At 38.2% G+C, this 20,616-nt stretch overlaps 1 protein-coding gene and 1 pseudogene across 1 annotated transcript in view; both read left to right on the top strand.

Moving 5' to 3' along the window:
* RYR2 (ryanodine receptor 2) overlaps positions 1 to 20,616 on the top strand; it is a 510,050-nt gene that overhangs the window by 9,019 nt on the left and 480,415 nt on the right. The gene's annotated exons all lie outside the window — the stretch shown is intronic.
* On the top strand, positions 1,061 to 1,923 carry LOC109550119 (non-selective voltage-gated ion channel VDAC1 pseudogene; annotated as a pseudogene).

Genomic DNA, 20,616 nt, shown 5'->3' with positions numbered 1-20,616 from the left:
AACAAATGAGTCTAGACACAGACCTTACACCCTTGACAAAAATTAATTCAAAATGCATCACAGACTTAAACGTAAAATGCAAAACTATAAAATCCCAGAAGATAACGTAGTTAGAAAAACCTAGATGATCTAGGGTGTGTTGATGAGTTTTTAATTACAACAGCAAAGGCATGATCTGTGAAAGAATGGATAAGCTGGACTTCATTAAAATTAAAACTTCTGCTCTGAGAAAGACAGTGTGAAAAGAATGAGAAGATAAGTCTCAGACTGAGAGAAAATACTTGGAAAAGGCCCATCCCGAAATATAGAAAGAACTCTTAAAACTCAGAAATAAGGAAACAACCTGATTTTAAAAAATGGGCCAGAGGCCTTAAGACACCTCATTTAAGGAGATAACAGGTTTCCCCTGCCATCTGAAAGTAGAGCATCCCTATGAAACTTTTCATATGGCAAAATGGCTTAAAGCAAACAAGCAGTTACCTTAGGACACATCTTGCTAACAGACGCACAAATTAAACTGAGATAAAGCACAGATGCTCACAGACACAGTCAAAGCTGTGGCTGCCTGATGCCGAGATGCTGAGTGTAGCTTCTGAGGAAGGACTGCGTGACGACAGTTTGGAGGCTTCTTACAAAACTAAGCATACTCTGACCATATGACCCAGCCATCGTGCTCCTTGGTGCCACTCTTGTTGCTGATAGTATGGGCTGGATCTGTAATGGCTTGCTGCAGGACGAAAGCTGAACGCTGTTTCTGCTTCTTGCCTTTGTTCGTAAAAGCAAAAATCCTCGTCTGATTTCTTTTGATTAGCAAACAGGTACTAATGTAGATCTTCCCTAAAAGCAAACTGGCATAAAAATAGACTTTTGAAAAGCAGGGGATACCTGTATATAGATCACAAATAAGCACATGAAAAGTTGTTCCACGTCTTACGTCATGAGAGAAGTGCAAATTAAAACAGTGAGATAGGCCCTCTGCCCCGCCGCTCGCTCTGTTCCTCATGCCGCAGCCCCCGCCGTAGCCGCTGCGGAGCCCACAGCCACTGCTTCTGAGCAGAAGATGCCTGTGCCTCCCACGTGTGCTGATCTTGGCAGATCTGCCGGGGATGTCATCACCAAGGCTATGCATTTGGCTTAATAAAACCTGATTTGCAAACAAAATCTGAGCATGGACTGGAATTTACAAGCTCAAGTTCAGCCAACACTGAGACCACCAGAGTGACGGGCAGTCTGGAAGCCAAGTTACAGGTGTACCGAATATGGTCTGACGTTTACGGAGAAATGGAACACTGACAACACACTAGGCACGGAGATTACTGTGGAAGATCAGCTTGCACGTGGCCTGACGCTGACCTTCGATTCATCCTTCTCACCAAACACTGGGGAAAAAAAATGCTAAAATCAAGACAGGGTACAAGCGGGAACATTGTCAACCTGGGCTGTGACGTGGATTTCGACATTGCCGGGCCTTCCGCCCGGGTGCTCTCGTGCTGGGTTATGAGGGCTGGCTGGCTGGCTGACTACCAGATGAATTTTGAGACCACAAAGTCTTGAGTGATCCAGAGCAACTTTGCGGTTGGCTACAAGACCGATGAATCTGAATTCCAGCTTCACACTAATGTAAATGATGGGACGGAGTTTGGCGGCTCCATTTATCAGAAGGTGAACAGGAAGTTGGAGACTGCTGTTAATCTGGCCTGGACAGCGGGAAACAGTAACACTCGCTTCGGAATAGCAGCCAAGTACCAGATCAACCCTGACGCCTGCTTCTCGGCTAAAGTGAACAACTCCAGCCCGATAGGGTTAGAATATACTCAGACCCTAAAGCCAGGTATCAAACTGACACTGTCAGTTCTGCTGGATGGCAGGAATGTCAGTGCTGGTGGCCACAGGCTTGGTCTAGGGCTGGAGTTCCAAGCATAAATGAATACTGTACAGTCGTTTAAGTTTAAACTACTTTGCAGCATAGCTACCTTCAGAATTTAGTGTACCTTTTAATGTTGTTTGTCTGGGATGCAGGTATCGCTAAATATCATGATAGACTTCCAGGTTAAAGGTGATTCAGCTTCAGGGTGTTACCCTTTCAGAGGTACAGAAGAAACGCAATTTCATAGCAGGTCCTTTCAGCTGTAGACTTGAGGGGGAGCTTGCTGGCCCCTCTAGAGATGTCAGGTTTCTTTTTTACCTAGAAACGGCTGCGAGTGGATGTTGGTAGTTTGCAGGTACTTTGTAATTCGTAAATTCGTATTAAGTAAATGAATGAAATTGTGATTTCCTGAGAACGGAACCTTGGGCTCCTACCCTGATTGAGGAGAGGCTCTTTGATGGTGTATACAAACTCATCTGAAAGGGACTTTTTCAGGCAGGGACTTTTCCCACCCCAATCCATCACCTCTTTTACACCAAAAGTAGTCTGCAGGGAGTGGTAGCTGTTTCTTCTGTGCCATTATGAGGTGGAGAAGGTGGATGTGATGAAGCCAATAATTCAGGACTTAATTGTGTTTTTTCTCATGTTGTGTTTTTTGGCCCTTGCACCAGAGTATGAAATAGCTTCTAGGAGCTCCAGCTGCAAGCTGGGAAGAGTCTCTGTGACTGTACTCAGATGGCGACAACACTCAGCATCTAAATTGAACTTCTCTTGTATTTTCGCCACTCAGTTTATTTTTTAGGAGTTTAATGGGTACATTTTAGAGTCTTTCATTTTGTGTGGAATTAGTTCCTCCCCTTCAAATGCTGTCATTAACATCACTTAAAATAAAACTTGAATAAAATATTGAAACCTTAAAAAACAACAACAACAACAAAACAATGACATTCCACTGTGCCTGTTAGTGGCCAACATCCAGAACATTGACAATACCAGATGCTGAAAAGGTTGTGAAGCAACAGAAATTCTTACTCGTCGTTGGTGGGAATGCGTAATAGTTCAGCCACTTTGGAAAACAGTTTGGAGGCTTCTTACAAAACTAAACATACTCTGACCATATGATCCAGCCGTCATGCTCCTGGGTATTTACCCGGAGGAGCTGAAAGTTTAAATGTTCACACAAAAAGTTGCACGTGGATGTTTATAGCAGCTTTATTCATAATTGTCAAAACTTGGAAGCAGCCAGCGTGTCCTTCAGTAGGTGAATGGATAAATAAACGGTGTTGCATATAGATAGTGGAATATTACTCAGTACTCAAAAGAAAAAAGCTATCAACCCATGAAAAGACACGGAAGAAACTTAAATGCATATTATTAAGTAAAAGAAGCCAATCCAAAAAGGCTGCATACTGTAGGATTCCACCTATGTAACATTCTGGAAAAGTCAAAACTATGAAGACAGTAAAAAGATCAGTGGTTGCCAGGCGTTAGGGAGGAGGAATGAATAAGAGGATTTTTAGGGCAGTGAAACTCTTCCGTATGATATTCTCATGATGGATACATGCCATTATACACTGGTTAAAATCCATAGAATGTACAGAACCAAGAGTGAAAACTGTGGACTTTGGCTGATTAGATATGTCAGTGAAGGTTCATTTCTTATAACAAATGTACCAGCTGGTGAGGGATGTTAATAATGGCAGCGGCTTATTTAGCACGTCTGTGGGCAGAGAGTGATGGGAAAATCTTTGTGTTTTCCATTCAAATTTGCTGTGAACCTAAATATGGTATAAAATAATGCATTGAAATAAAAAGGACGACAGAAAATGTTAGGTATAAGAGAATGCACTTATAATAAATGACCCTGCGAAGAAAACCAAAGCTCAAGAACACTTGCCTGAAACCACACATTGAAAATGCGTGGTGCCTACGTAGAAAACCACCTTCTTAGTTGGCCCAGACAGATGATCACAGTAAAGCTCTTGGAGTTTAAAGGTAAAGAAAAAAAACCTTTTAAATCCAGGCAAAAAGACCAAGTCACTTTTAAAGGAAGGAAAGTCAGATTGTCATGATAACTTATTTTTAAGACCAACGCTTTATGCCAAATGAAAATGGAGTAACATATTAAGAAACTTAGGGAAAGAAAATATGTGTCAAAGATTCTAGCCAACCTGACTTTGCATACAAAGGCCATAAACTATTAAGAAACTATTTCTATCTGAAATTTACAAAGCACACTATTAAGTAAATGTTAGGTCAAAGGAGAAGTGTCAAGTAAAATGGAAGAATTTCTTAAACGTCATGAAAATGAATACATGATGTCTTAGAATATGTGGGCATATCTAAGGAAGTTATCAGGAGAAAATTTTTAGCATTAAATGCATGTATTAATAAAAATTAAAAAGAAAATAAATGGACTAAACAAGCAGATAAAAAACTAGAAGAATAACAAAGTAAACAAAAGAAAGCAACAGGATAGAATTAATAAAGATAAAAAGGAAATTGATGAGTTAATTTAAAAATTGGTTCTTTGAAAAAATTCAACAAACTAAGAAAAAGGGATAAAGTACAAATATTCTTGTGTATTAGAAGTTACATAAAGGTACAAAAGGGAAAACAGTCACAGCACAGTAAATTAAATCCTAAGGGACCATTTGCTCAATTATTTGCAGGTAGATTTGGAAATCTTCATGAAATGAATCATTCTGTAGAAAAACTAAGTATACTCCGGAAAGTCTAAACAGACTAATTGTCATAAAATAAAGTAATAAAAGAATTTTCTGACAAGAATTGTACCAGGGTCAAATAAACCCCTACTTAACTATGAAGCTTAAGTTATTCCAAAGATAGGAAAAGAAGGAAAACCTCCAAATTTGTTTCATTGAGTAAGTATAACATGGATTCCAAAATCTTAAAAAATTATTTTGGAAAATTATAGAACAATTTTACTTAGGATTATTGATACACAATTCCAAAATAAAATATGTTTTAACAGAAAACAATGTTGCATTAAAATATACCTCATGACCAAGTGGGGTTTATTCCAGGAATCCAAGAGGGGCTCAATACCAAAAAATCCGTTAGTATAATTCTTCATATTAGTAGAGCTAAGGAGAAAAATTCTTTAGACATCCCTGAAGGTAGGGAAAAGTCTCTTGACAAAATTTAAAATCTATCTATGTTTCAAAAAATAATAAAATAAGAATTGATGGATAGCTCCTTAACATTTATTTTACAAACGCACATACGCGTACACACACACACTTGCACGCTTCACTTCAAAATTCAGCACCTTATTTACCGGGGGTGGAACACTAGTGGTTTGTTTCTTTATTTTCACATATTGTATGGTTTTTATTTATATGAAATATCCAGCTTAGGCAAATCCATAGAGACATAAAGCGAATTAGCGGTTGCCAGGGGTTTAACGGAGGGTGATTGCTTAATGGGTCCATGATTTCCTTTCGGGATGATGAAAATGTTTTGTAGCTAGTTAGTGGTGATGGTCGCACAACATTGTGAATGTGCTGAATGTCACTGAATTACACACTTTAAAATAGTTAACATGGTGAAATTTATCTGGAGTAAACATTAATTCCTTTTACGTTTTAACTGAAGTATAGTTGATTTACAATGTTTCAGGTGTACAGCAAAACGATTCTGTTATACCTCCTATATATATGTACGTATGTATGTGTGTGAATATGTATATACATATTCTTTTTCAGATTCTTTTCCATTACAGGTTATTATAAGATAGTGAATGTAGTTCTCTATGCTATATAGTAGGCCCTTGTTTTTTACCAATTTAAAATATAGTAGTATGTATCTGTATCTGTTTTTTTTTTTAAATAAATTCATTTTATTTATTTATTTTTGGCTGCGTTGGGTCTTCGTTGCTGCACTGGGCTTTCTCTAGTTGCTGCGAGTGGGGGCTACTCTTCGTCGCGGTGCGTGGGCTTCTCATTGCGGTGGCTTCTCGTTGTGGAGCATGGGCTCTAGGCGTGTGGGCTTCAGTAGTTGTGGCTCGCGGGTTCTAGAGCACAGGCTCAGTAGTTGTGGCACATGGGCTGAGTCACTTAAGGCGGATTCTTAACCACTGCGCCACCAGGGAAGCCCAGCATGGATCTGTTAATTCCAAATTCCTAATTTATCCATCCCCCACCCTTTCGCCTTTGGTAACCGTAAGTTTGTTTTCTGTGTCTGTGAGTCTGTTTCTGTTTTGAAGATACGTTTATTTGTATAATTTTTTTATTCCACATATAAGTGACATCATATGATATTTGTCTTTCTCTGTCTGACATACTTCATTTAGTATGATCATCTCTAGGTCCATCTGTGTGTTTTATTGGAGTATAATTGCTTTACAATGTTGTATTAGTTTCTGCTGTACAACAACGTGAATCAGCTATATATATACCTATATCCCTATACGCTAGTTGCTTGAATTGGACATAAGTTAAAGATGGACGTTCAGTATCTCTGCTGTGCATGTGTGTTGGAGGGACAAGCCAGTGTTATTAGACATAGAGACTTAAGTTTGGATGTGAAGAGGTAAAGCATCTCTAGTTGCATATGATCTGATTATATGTCTAAGACTACCAAATGAGTCAGTGGAAAAACTACCAAAAATGGACTTATGAGAGACATCTATAGAACAGTGAGTTATAAAATCAGTGTACCAACAGCCTTCATATATGCAGACCAGTTAGAACGTACACTGAAAGATACCATATATGGAATGATGCTTCTGCACACATACATACCTACACAGATACAAACAAAGTTTACATTAAGTTCAAAAGGGGACCAATGACTGTCTTAGGCTAATCATTTATCAATAGTAATGGAGTGGTCCCTCAAAAAAGAAAATTCGTTAAAAAAAACAGGATTCTTGTTTAATGATCTTATTGCTACACATATAATTTTCTGGTACTACTCTTTCTGTGGACTCAGGACGGATATAGTAAGAGGATCTTTAAGATTTGTTTCAGCCCAACACTCCAATGATTCTATATTTCTAAGACTGGTCCATACTTACCGTACCTATAAAACAATACTATTGATTTTTATTAGGCCTCCAAAAAGGAAGTTGAGCCTTTTAGGTAGAACAATATCAAGAACTCTTTCTTCCAATTCCTGTGGCATCACTTTAATTAAAAGTATATCTTCCCATAATGGAACATGATAGAGCAATATTTTATCTTCAGTGACTTCTCATTTCAGGATATTATTCACCATCATAACTAATGCATTAGTATATTAATGATGCATAATAGTTGTGATATTCCAGATGAACTGCTGCTCTTATTCAAGTGAGAATTTTTGAATAATAAAAATGTCAGTATAAGATAAATGCTGGATGATGTAAGAAAGATTCACTTTAAAAATCAAGTTTATAAAACATTTTAAATATCAGATGCTTTCTCAGTGTTTTTCATAAAAATTAATTGAGGTAATAAAACATAATTATAGGAAAATAAATATTATTATTGCCGTTTTGTTCTATTTGTTCATTGTGACTTTCACAGAATTTTGGGCAAAAGGGAGGTAAAAGACCAATGTGTTTGGGAAAGAACATAAATTATTAATAGCATTGTTTGTTTCTCAGAATCCTTGTGTTTTAGTTATATAATTATTTTTTCCCCAGTACATTAAGAGGAAAACAAAGTACGTGGTAGGTGTGGCAGAAAGGAAGTACCCTAATAATGTATGACTATCTAGTCTATAAGGAATAAATGATTGCTTACTTAAAGTTCTGATAAAACAGAAAAGTTATAAGAAAATGTCTAACAATTTTTGGCAGATCATTCTATTGGCCAGAATGGAACTGTTTGTTAAATTATAATTTATAAGTTGTGTGGAAATAATTCTTCAGTGTTTGAAACACATACTGATGCTGCTTACCCAGTTAGGAAAGGGTGGTGACTTGAAAGGATAACGATGATGACATAATTGAAATCCCCAAAGGAGGAAGCATTGTATCAAATACTTGAATAATACAGCATCAATAAATTGTCTTAGGAGCTAAAGACTCATTCTTGGAATATTTTAAAGATTTTAAAGAAATTCTCATTGTAGTCAAAGATGAGGTTCTGGTCAGTGTGTCTCAAAATGAAATGAAAACTTAAGAACACACTGAAATCTTAGACTGAAAAACAATTGAATCTAAAATCTGGGAGAGATTATAAGGTACATGGAACCAGTTGGAGAAAAACCTACCTGGAATTCACCTCTGATACACACAGGTTTACCTCAAACACTAAGTTAAGGTTGGCAGGCACTTCAGTCCATCGAACCTCTCTGCCTCTGACCCACAGGCTGTGCTAACAAGCATAGTGTGAACAAGCAGTTCTCTGTATCCTCCACCCCTCTGTCCCATCAACTCAGATTCCCACCAAATGGCATGGGCATTGGTAGGCAGGAAGCTGGCGATGACCCAGTGCATTTTGGAAGCGTTAGTCCTCTCAAAGTAGTAAAGGCATATGCGGAGACAGGAACAGGATTGTGGAAGTATAGGCTCGGGAAGGAGAAGCTGCTAAGTCAGAAGATCAGAGCTGAATTGAGTGAGAATGCCTGTTTACAAAAAAAAAAAGGTCTTGCACACCATCTTTTTTTCTAGATCTGAGAGTATGATTTAACCATCACTGGAGTGAACACACTGCAGCAAATTGTTACCTAATACAGGGGTTGGCACACTTTTTTCTATAAATACTTTCTGCTTTGTGAATCAAATGTTTTTTTTCTTTTTGTTAGAAGTACTCAGTTCTTGGAACATCGCCGCATGAATACAGCCTTAGGCAGTATGTAAACAAATGAGCATGGCTGTCACAAAAAACACCTGTATTTATGGACACTGAAATTTGAATTTCTTATGATTTTTATGTTTATAAAATATTACTTCATGTGATTTTTTTAACCATTAAAAAGGTTAAAGGCACTCTTAGTTCATGGGCTGTACAGAAACAGACAGTGGACCAGATTTGGCTCATGGACTGTAGAGTGTCTCTCCCTCATATAACATGTGGAAAATACTATATTCCTAAAGGAGAAGCTAGAACAAATACTATAGGAGCAATCATCAAAGGTATTATAGAAGAAAAATGTTCTGCCTGCAGGTTACCTGTACTCACCCTGTTCTCTAGTTGGGAAAGAATACTGTGGGTGGAGCTAATAGTGAAGTTTTAGGAATGTAGAGGTGTGGCATTTGAGTGGGACTCCTTGACAGATGGTAATTAATAAGTTAATGTGTTTGACATATGAATGAATGAAAGAATAAATGAGTATAATATAAATGTAGATTAATAGAGTGTGATGTGGAAGGATGCATATCAGAAGGAGGACAAGGACAGAGGACGGAGAAGAAGAGGCATTTGTCAGTGACTGGGAATTCCCAAGTGTTCTTCTGGGCTTGGGGCAGGGCTTCAAATGCCATGCAACCAGCACAACTATATTTGAAAGATAAGGAGAGCTACTGAATGCTTTAGAATGGTGGATTGTGTTATTTCATCCTCTATTACTACTAAAGATGAGCAAAGCCAGACACTAGTTAAAATGGTCAGGACAGATTGTAATCAGTAATATACTATTGCAGTAGAGAAGAGAGCCCAGCACGAACTGAACTCAACGTCAATTCGTACAGACTTTACTGGGTATTTTAAGAGGAGAATGAGGGAATAGGGAGGGGGGCACATGGGGACTCAGTAGGGTCAGGGAAGGGAAAAATTGCAAAGGGTTTGTCGACATAAATATTGATTAGGCCAACTGTGTCTGCTAGCTGGCAAGTACTGAAGTTCGGATTCTGTTCTCCCGGGGAGACTTGGAGACAGGGGTGCCATCCTTCCTGATGACGACATTTCAAAGGAGTAGCTTTCAGGTACTTGAGGAAGACACCCTTGAGTTGTAGGAGATATTAGTATATAGGAAAGGGACAGAGGAAGGATTCACAGTTGGAAGGCCTTTTAGTAAATGCTCTAAGAGAGGTTGGTGGGGCCTGTTGTCAGGTGTTAGCTAGAACAAAGTACTTTTGGTGGTCTTGAGCTTTCTCATGGAGGCCCTTTCATCGGGGGCTAGAGTCACACTAGGGTTGTGGCCTTGAGCCATTAGAAACTATGTTCCTGCTTATCTCTTAATGTGAGTTTGGCGGGGGGCAGGGATGGACAAAATCAGCTTGTTGAGAGTCTTTGGTTTTTATAGGCCACGGTTGAGACCTAGTTGAAAAGAGGATTTAGAGGCGCCTGGGGAGAGTTTGGTCAAAGAGCGAATCTTTGTCATTTCGTACTGATCTGTACGTTTAGAAACACATAAACTTCCCCGGAGGTGTAATCCGTCCAGCCTGATTGAGTTTGCTGGAAGACAGCTTGCCTTTGAATATGCTCTGTTCTCTTTCTCCATGGAACATCCTTGAGTAATTCTTCACCTAAAGGAAGCCTGTTCATCCTTTAGGCAGCTGTCAAATTTGCCTTCCTTTGTGAAGCCCTCCTGCATTTATTTCCATCCCCTCCTCCCTGAAAAGATACTTCTTTCTTTTATCCTCCCTTCCTTTTTCTTTCCTTCCCTCCCTCCTCCTTTCTCTTCCTATCCACCTCTCCTCTCCCCTCTCCTCCCTCCCTCTCTCTCTCATTCAGGCATAGTGAATTCCTTCTACTGTACCTCTTGCTGCAAAATCACATGACCCTTTACATTTTGAAACTATTATGAAATAATTATCAGGAAAACACCTACAGGCAGAGGCAACATCTCATTCATCTTATATCTCAAGTGCATAGTACATTTTTTTTTTTTTTTTTTTTGCGGTATGCGGGCATCTCACTGTTGTGGCCTCTACCGTTGCAGAGCACAGGCTCCGGATGCACAGGCTCAGCGGCCATGGCTCACGGGCCCAGCCGCTCCGCGGCATGTGGGATCTTCCCGGACCAGGGCGCAAACGCGTGTCCCCTGCATCGGCAGGCGGTCTCTCAACCACTGCGCCACCAGGGAAGCCCCATTTGGCTTTTTTTTTTATATTACTGTATCTTCCAAAGAATGCACAGACATAGTCTTCCTGCTTCAAGGAAGTTAATTTAATGTTTTTCATGTTACCAGAGTAAATATTCGTATTTGTGACCGTAATGATGCTTAATCTTAACACCGATTGACAATGGAATTGGTACCATGCACTTTCATTAGTAATTTACTATTTTCTGTAAAGGATAAAGCTAATCTGAAAGGGCTGCCTACTGTAGGATTCCAACTATATGACACTCTGGAAAAGGCAAAACTATGGAGACAGTAAAAAGATCAGTGTTTGCCAGGCGTTATGGGAAGGGTGGGATGCATAGGTGGAGCACAGAGGATTTTTAGGGCAGGGAAACTGTTACAGGAAGGGGGACCCCTTCCAGGGCCCGAGAGTGGGCTCTTGTCTAACACTCAGAAATGTGTCTGAGGAGACACACATGCTGACAAAGCAAAAGACATTGTTGGAAAGGGGCACCTGGGCAGAGAGCAGGAGGGTAAAGGGACCCAGGAGAACTGCTCTGCCACGTGGCTCACAGTCTCAGGTTTTCTGGGAATAGGGTGAGTTTCCGGGTGGTTTCTGGCCAGTCCTCTTGCTTGGTCCATATTTGGTCTGACTCAGGGTCTTTCCTGGTGATGCACGCATCTCTCAGCCAACGTGGATTCCAGAGCAAAGGATTCTAGGAGGTTGGCAGGACATATTATGGGCTGGCGTCTCCTCCCTCCTTTTGGCCCCTCCTGAATTCTTCCAATTAGTTTTCGGTGGCAGCACCATGTTTCTCATTGGGACCTGCAGTTGTGAGACAACTCATGTAAGTGGGTATCATTGTGCTGGCCGAGGCGGGCAGTTTTGGTCAACAGTTCCCTAACAAAACTGTTCTGTGTGACACCATAATGGTGGATACAAATCATTGTACATTTGTCAAAACCCATAGAATGTACAGCATCAAGAGTCAACTCTAATGTGCAGACTGTGGGCTTTGGGTGATAATCTAATGTTTCAGTGTAGGTTCCCTGATTGTAACAAGTGTACTCCTCTGGTCAGGGACGGCTGTGTGTGTTGGGGGGTAATATGGAAACTGTGTGCCTTTTCCGTTTTGCTCTCTGAACCTAAAACTGTTCTAAAAAATAAAAAACTCTCAATTTTGTCAGTAGGGAAGTTGATACTTAAATTGTATCAATTTCAAACGAGGTAGTTATACTGCATACAGTGAAACTATTACCATACTTATCAACAAAAATAAATCCCAGGAATATAATGTTGGGCAAAAATAAAAAATTACGGATGACGTATACAGTATGATACCATTTATATCATGTTACAGTATGAAAAACAGTTCTGGAATTAGTATTACAATGTAGACATCGGTAGTAAAATTCTGAAAAAATGCCCTTGAATGATAAATATTAAATTCAGCAGAATGGTTATAACTCCTTCAGGGGAACAAACAATAAAATCAGGGCTGGGTACCTGGTTCACTTCACCTGTGTGTGTAATAATTTACTTTTTAGCTGGCTGTTGAAACATGGGTGTTTATTATAATCCTTTCATACCATTTTGTATTTCTGAAGTTCTTCATTAGAAAATAGCTTATGGAAAACGATGCTTGATTCGTAGCCAGAACATTTTGAAAATGATCAGTAAACACTCAAGTAATGAATCTGGGACTTGATGTCGTGAATGATAATATTTTGTCTTGTTAGATTTACGTTCTCAAGGTTATGCCTTAAAAGCCTGCAGCAGAAATTGCTTGGCTGGAAATGATCGTAGTTCAGGGTTTAGTGTAGGGGTAAGATAGTCAACTTGGTGAACAGGAATATAGGAATGGAGAAGAGCTGAGGGTGTTTGTACTAGAGAAATATACTGCAGCTATGAGAAGTAACCAGCTGCGGTTTGGACTTACTTTTTCAAGCCACTAGTAACTGAAGTTTACCACCAGTCTTTTCGTTCATAAGCCTCAATTTGCATAAAACATATGACCTAAGTCGGGGTTCACGATTCACCCAGTCTCCCACACTTATGGAGCTATTGACTGTGCATGGCATTCCTTTCTAATTTTCCCAAAGTTTCTCAATATTTTTTTCAATTCCAGGAAGCTACTACCGATCAATCTGCACCTGAAATGAAACTGATTTGCCATCCTGGGTTAGTCAGGAGAAGCTAAGTTATGCTTTTGTAAGAAAAAACTATGAACCCCGAAGTCTCAGTGATTTAATTTGTGTACACGTCACATGTCTACCACTGGTTAGGGGTCCTACTCCAGGTGGTGACTCAGGAGCCCCAGGTAACTAACATTCCGTGTCTAGAATGACTTTAAGTACCATGGCAGGGGAAGAAAAGAGTATGGAGAACTAACTTCCTTTTCTGGGTGCTTTGTTCCCAAGGAGACACATCATCTCTGCTTACAGCTAATTGCTCAGAGCTAATGGTCTGATCTGACTGTAAGGGAGCTGGGAAATTTGAGGGATCGCATGTCTGTTGAGTAAGTAGTATGTGCTTTTGCCACTTGGGCTGAAACTCTAGATTAGACTTACTGCTGTTCAGAGGATTACAGTCAAAAGGAACTGGGTTGGGTACAGGGTGGGACAGAATATAACATGGTATTCTAAGTGTATATAGTGTAATATAATTTAGGAAATTTAGAATATTGAAGGTTTTTGTTTAAAGATCTCCTGACTCAATCATTTAATTTTATAAATGAACAAAGTGAATCTAGTGACTCGCTCCAAGTTATAGAGATAGTTCATGGCAGTATTGGGGCTCGACTGAAAAAGAAACCGACCTGTCAATATATAGAGAGAATAATATGACTGTCTACAGGGAAAATCTAAGAGAATCTGCAGATTAATTATTAGGAGTAATAAGATCATTCAGCAAAGTTTCTGGATATAGGATTGATACACACTAAAATCACTATATTCTTGCAAAACCAAGTAGAAAATTTAATAGAAGAAAGTTATTCACAATAGTATCAGAAATGGTAAGACATGTGGACCAAATGTAAAATGGACGCATGAAACCTCTGGTGAAAACGTCAGTCTTATTGACAAGACATGAGGGAAGAACAGAGTAAAAAGCTTGTATTCTTTGGCCAAACACATACGTAATAATGGAAACTGTAGCAAAACTGGTTAATACATAAACGTGTACAAAGATGTAGATTTGTAGAGAGTGGCAGCCTCCTCACTGAGTATGTATTCTCAGTGTTTGGCTAATATTTTGAAAAGGGAAACAACGCTTTAGGATGTGTTAACCTGAATATAATATTATAGAACTGTGTAATTTTTATACGTACTCTCCATTTGCTAGCATTATATCTGTCAAAAAAATACCAGAGGATACTAAAGTGATAAAAAGAGTAGAAAATAGATTTTATAAATAGTTACCGTAAAAAACAGATTAAAGGTTTGTGTTTGCCTTGTTTGGCAAAGAGAATCAATTGGATAGCATCAAAAAATACCGTAGTGGTATTTATACCCACGTGACATTTATACGGGATGTGCCCATGGACCATTATTAGCATAATGCCTGTTTCTCAGTATCTTTAGCTGTAGAATGTGTGAGATAATTGTACTTACCTTATGCTGTCATTATAATGAGAGTATGAGATAAATAAAAAGTTCTTTGAACAGCGTCCATTGTAAATGCATAGTAAATGCAACCAGTGGTTTTTACTGTTTCCTATTATTATTTCTGTTATTACTAATTAGGATGCCATTCAGTTATTTTCCATCACTACAGAAAATTCAATGTGAATAGATTCTAAAACTGAGTTTGGATAGGTTTACAGAAGAGTTTCTTTCTCCTAAAATTAATTGAGTCAGCATAACCTATAAACAGTGTTGTAGATTTTATATTTTCAGAAGTAACAGAGTTTGACTCATTTTGGATATTTACTAGTTTTCAGTTAGAAAGAAGGACCACCCCCCTCTTTCAAATTTCATGTGTTCTGTGAGTTTTTGAACAGTTTGTTAATTAATCAATTCAACAAATATTAATTGAGCATTTGGTAAGTTTTAGGCTCTTGGGATCAAGTGATGAATAATACATGATCCCTACTGCTGTTGAGCTTTCAACAGGTGGGTTATTTGCATTTAAATTAATTATTGAAAATGCAAGCTGGTGTGGAGATAGGAAGTCAGTCTTTATTTACATGTCATAAGCACTATTTAAGGTCCAGTGCAAGATGCTAATGGAACCTACGGGAAGGTTACCTTGCTCAATCTTAGGGTTTTGGGTAAAGTGATGCCTAAGTCAGACCCTGAAGGATAAGTGTAGTTATTTTGGGGAAGAACTTAGAGATTAGTAGCCCATGGCTATACAGAAAGCATATTTATTAGAGCTACCTAGAGGGTAGTTCACCCCTTAGAAGGAAATATTACTTACATGTGTTTGAGTTATCTTTGGGTTTGCTCTTCGGACAAACACAGAACTGTTCTAATAGACTCATTTCTCATAAATACCCAGCTTACCTACAGCGTGAGATACGTTTTTAAGGTTTAAGTCAGTTTTCTAAGGATAATTGAACACATTTGGAATGGTTTTTGAATGGAACCAACTTCTGAGATACGGCTTTTAAAATATTGACATCTTCTATCCATTGACTATATTACCTTTCATTATTATTTACTCAAGGAGTTCACTGCATTGACTCTCCCATTTTTATTTCTGTTGAATAAACTGAAATAGGTAATATTGGTAAGCGATAAGTTAAATAGTTTAAAATCAAGAAGTTAAGGTAGTAAACTTACTAGTACGGTATGGTGATGGGTCTCCTTATATATCTAAACATACGAAATGATCCCTATGTGCTAAAATTTCGTTTCAATTCATGTTTAAAAATTGTTTTGTTCAGTTTTGGTTAAGAGGTGCTCTCCAGTAATTTTCCATCCGTGCTAAAGAGTGTAGTGTTAGCAACTTTCAGACCCATGAGAGTAAAGTAATAGAGGCTTTTAGGAAGAACTTTAATACTTCTTTCTTACTATTTGATGAGTAAACAGTGACTTGAATTAAAATATACATGTTATTTGCCTTAGTTGGTTGCAGTTGATGGCATATTAATGCTTCAGGTGTGTAGGGGCTGATCATGAGAAAAGCTTACTTTGTTAAGGAGACTTATAAGGCAGTGTGTGTTGGTCTTGCTTTGGTGTAGCAGGCACACGGCTTGTCAGCAGAGTGTTTGTACTGAGTTTAATTAATGAAATAGACTAGAGTAGAACTTAAAATATGGAGCCCCCTTTAAAGTTCAAAAACCTTTCAGGACTTTAACATCATAGTAGTTGTATGTTTGGTGTCTGTTGCGAAAATGGAACATGACTAAAAATACTACTGTGAGTTCAGAAACACTATTGAATATTTAAATAAAATGTTGTCTTTGATTAATCAGATTTTAAAATAGTATATGCAATTCATATACACACACATATAAGCATTAACTTTCAAGATGTGTAATTATTCAGTATCAGACATGCTTTAGGAATGTGTGGTGGTTTCATTTTTTTTAATCATCCCTAATTGCCTGCCCACAGATTGGCAATCACTGAATTATGTGTTGGAGATTTCAAGAAGCGTTGATTAACCTAGGGCATAACGTCTTTGTGAGAAGAGTTAGTGAAATAGAGTTAAAGTGTAGGGGTTTGGTTGTTTTTTTTTTTTTTTTGAGGGGGACATGGAAATGACTTAAATAAAATGTTCTTTTAAAAATTGTACTTACAGTGTTTGGGATAAAGATGGAGGCAGAAAAGCCAGAAGAAGGGCAGGAGTATTGCTTCGTACAGTCATCTTAAGTGTCATGTAATGAAAAATCTAATCTGTATTGGTGCAAGAGGGATGGGGTCCAGGAAATTTGGGAAAAACCCATAGCAGATCTTGGTGGTATAATTCACACTGCCAGCAAAATTCACATAAAGTTGAGATTCAACTCCTTAAACAGAAAATGTGATGTTTTAGATAACGTGAAGAGACATTGAAGTATGGGTTATTTGCATTTTAATTAATTATTGAAAATGCAATAATTTCTCATGTATAATTACCACCATGTAGGTTTGGGAGGTACTATAATTTCTGGAGTATTCTAAACATTGTAATGTAATATTTTAACATTCTTTATTGCCTAACATTTCCATGAAAATTGTCTAAAATGAATGTTTACTTGATCTTTTAGGAAATGTGGCAACTTTCTGTAAAAAGGGAAGAAAATCAGTACCATGAAATTCATAGAGTTTTTTTGTGTTTAAAATAAATTCTTTAACTTAATTCATTTAATAAACACTTTATTGAGTGCCTACTATGTGCTAAGCAATGTCCAAAATCATGGTGATAGACAGTGATTGAGATGGAGTTCATCATCTTGTGATCTTTCATTCTAGTGAATGAAGATAGAAGATAAATAATTTGGTTAACAATTAGTGATGCATACTGTGGAGGATAAGATGGTGGTAAATGATAGGGTGACCCCATTCGATTGCTTTGGTCATAGAGGGCCTCTCTGCCAAATAACCAGAAGGAACCAGATGTTGGACGTGTAGAGGAAGGAGAATTGTAGGCAGATAGAAGAGATGGTGTGAGGACTTTAAGGTGGGAATGAGCATGGATTGTTCTGAGGACAGAAAGAGGCTAGCATGGTTGGAATCTAACAGGTGAAGTGGGTAAGTGACATGAGATGAGGTCAAAGAGATAGGCAAGGGCCAAATCATCAAGGGCTTTGCAAGCTAGGGAATGAGATTTGGGTTTCAAGTTCAGTAGAAAGCTACTGGATGGTTGTAAGCAAGTGTGTTCCATGATTTATGCTTCTAATTTTTGTACCGATTGCACGTGGAGAAAGGATTAGAGAAAACAGATGACAGAAGCTTAAGCTGGGGTGGTAAAGGCAATAGGAGTAATTGGATTCAGAATCTTTATTGCATTGGGTTTGAGAGGTAAGGGAAAAAGAGGAATCACAAGATTCTGTATATTGTTGAGTATATTGTTGAGATGAGAAAGATGGGTGGAAGGCATAGAGAAAGGAAGACATTAATATTGAGTCCTATTTTGACTGTGCTGGGTTTATGACATCAAGCAGAGGCATCAAATAAGCAGCTTAATATCAGCCTGGAGTCCTAAGGAGAGGTCAGGTCTAACGACATAGATTTGAGAGTCATTGGGTTATATTATGGTAAAGTAAGTCCCTTACATATGAACGAGCTCTGTTCTGAGAGCACGTTTGTAAGGCCAATTTGTTCGTTAAGTCCAACAAAGTTAGCCTGTATAGTACTGTACTGTAATAGGTCTATAATACTTTTCACACAGAGAATACATAATAGACAAACACAAAAAATAAGGAAAACATTTTTAATCTTACAGAATAGTACCTTGAAAAGTACGGTAGTACAGTACAACAGCTGGCACATGGGTTGGCATCGAGTGAACAGGCAAGAAATAAAGATACTGTTCTACTGTACTCTATTCAGTACTGTACAGTAAAGTACACAAAAGCACAGCCACTTATAGAGTATGCGTGCGCCTGACAACGTACACCAGACATGTGAACTAACTTACCTGATTGGACCTGCAAACACAGGTTTGCATCTTTGAAAGTTCACAACTTGAAGGTTCGTACGCAGGGGATATACTGTATTCAAAACCATGGGTTTGGGTGAGAATCCTCTGGGGGAAATTTGTGAATACAGAAGAGCAGGGGGCTCAGGGCAAGTACTTCCAACATTAAGAATAGATCTGAAAAGAATGGCTCAGCAAAGGAGACAGTTTTTTTGTCTTCTAAGAATACAAAAATCTTTCTTGGAATCTTTATTGTCTAAATAAACTAGGAGAATGGTCTGTGAGTTTAATAACGCACAGTCATAGGGGACTAAAATGTAAATGCCGTATACAGTTGACTTTTAGTGGTAGGTCTGTTTTGTTGCTGCAAAAGTTGAAAAGTGCATGATGAACACAAAACTAAAATCACACCTTTGGAAATTAAAAAAAAAAGTCATATTTGGAAAAAGTAAGGAATATAAAAGGAACAAAGCAGTTGTCAAAAAATGATAAAAGATATAATTATAGTCCTATTTCCTATGTGGGAGAAGAGAGAGAAAAGAAACTAATAGAAAACTCCATCCCAGAAGTAGAAATACTTGAGAGGGGGAAGAAGATTGATGTGTAAAGAAAAGGAGGGAAACGAATAAAAGAAGACAAAGCCATGAGGCTGGTCTGTAGATTTAATAATTGAAAGGGGGCTGGAGGTAATCTTTGTGCTCTGCCCTAACAAACTGCAGGAACAGGTAAGGCATAAAGTCTTCGGTGTGTTTTAATGCTGAGTAATGACTTCCATAGAAGTTAAAATCACCGTCCACCATTTTTGTAATAGCCTCCCCACAGAAAAGTATGATAAACATGGGTGTTAGGCTTAAAGACTTGGGTGCACTTCTAAAACCCAGGAAGAGTACGTATTTCAAACAGTTTTAAAGCATTTTTAGAAGAATCACATCAACTGGGCGTATGTAGTAATGGCTTGATTCAGAATAAGTTTGAAGCACTGTAGCCATCCTGAATACTTTCAGTTTTGAAGTTTCTTAGTTTTAATAAAGGTATTCTGGAACTCATGTTGAGAATTTCACTGTGAAAGAGTATTCATCATGTATTGGAAGCACTCAAATAGAAGTTTAGTATTTGGATTCCTTTAAAAGGCCAGGCTTTTTCTTTATGTGTGTGTGTGTGTGTGTGTGTGTGTGTGTGTATAGATGTATACACACACATATATATGTACAAATACATATATGCACACATACTTATATATATATAAACAGTGATGCTTCTGATGCATTTGAATCATTTATTCCTTCAGAAGCAAGTGCTTCATTCCCTTAACCAGTCAGATTATTCCTTGTGGTCACTTGACTACGGACACACATTCTCATTCGTCAACTCTGCTGCCTGATGGACGAAGGCGCAGTGCTGCGTGCTGGTATAGAAAGATGAAAGTGAGGTCCCTGGCCTCAGGAATACATGGTTTCCAACATCCAGGGCTGACCTGTGAGGACTCACAATCCTTGGAAGTTGTAGCCACAATTATGAATATATCCATTTTTCAACAGGTTAACAATGAGGTCTATGACCAGGAAAAAAAAAAAAAAGACTAAGAACCATTGGCCTAGGCTTTGCAGATGTAATATGTGACTGGATGACACAGTGTTATTTTTAGTTTTGTTTTCAGATTCTCCTAATCTTCTTAGGGAATCAGAATTCTTAATCTTGGCTTGATAGGCTTCATTCTGTTTTCGTTGGGGCTTCCATCAGCCCCAAGAGACCAGTGCCACTGCAGCAACATAACAGGGTGAATGAGGATAATTTCACATGTATGTGAAAGGAAAAAGTATTTTTGTAAGAGTCACTTTTATCTTGTTTTTGTGTCTTGTATGTGTGTCTCTGATAAACTATTTAGCATTTGTATGAATGTGCTGAGATGCTTCTGTTGCCCAAAACCGTGAACACTTAAAGTACAATTCTTAGAGTTTTGTTTTTTATTGCATGGATCTACATAGATTTTGCTCCAAACTCAGAGTTAGTCTTAGCTTAAATTCTTAAAATGCTATCGACTTTTCTATTTCCTCCTCTTTATTCTTCTGGTGGAATTGTTACCATTGATCAGAATGTTTTTATTCCAGTGTGGCTTTCAGAAGGTGACCTTTGACTGGAGGAAAGGAGCTGGGGATGAAACTTACCCGATTTGAGTATAGAAGAAGAAAAGTGTAAGATTTGAGTCAGGAAAGGTTAA

Source organism: Tursiops truncatus, chromosome 16, assembly GCF_011762595.2.
Source record: "Tursiops truncatus isolate mTurTru1 chromosome 16, mTurTru1.mat.Y, whole genome shotgun sequence".
NCBI lineage: Eukaryota > Metazoa > Chordata > Mammalia > Artiodactyla > Delphinidae > Tursiops > Tursiops truncatus.
Note: the sequence above shows the minus strand (reverse complement) of the source record. Positions and strands in the feature narration are given on the sequence as shown.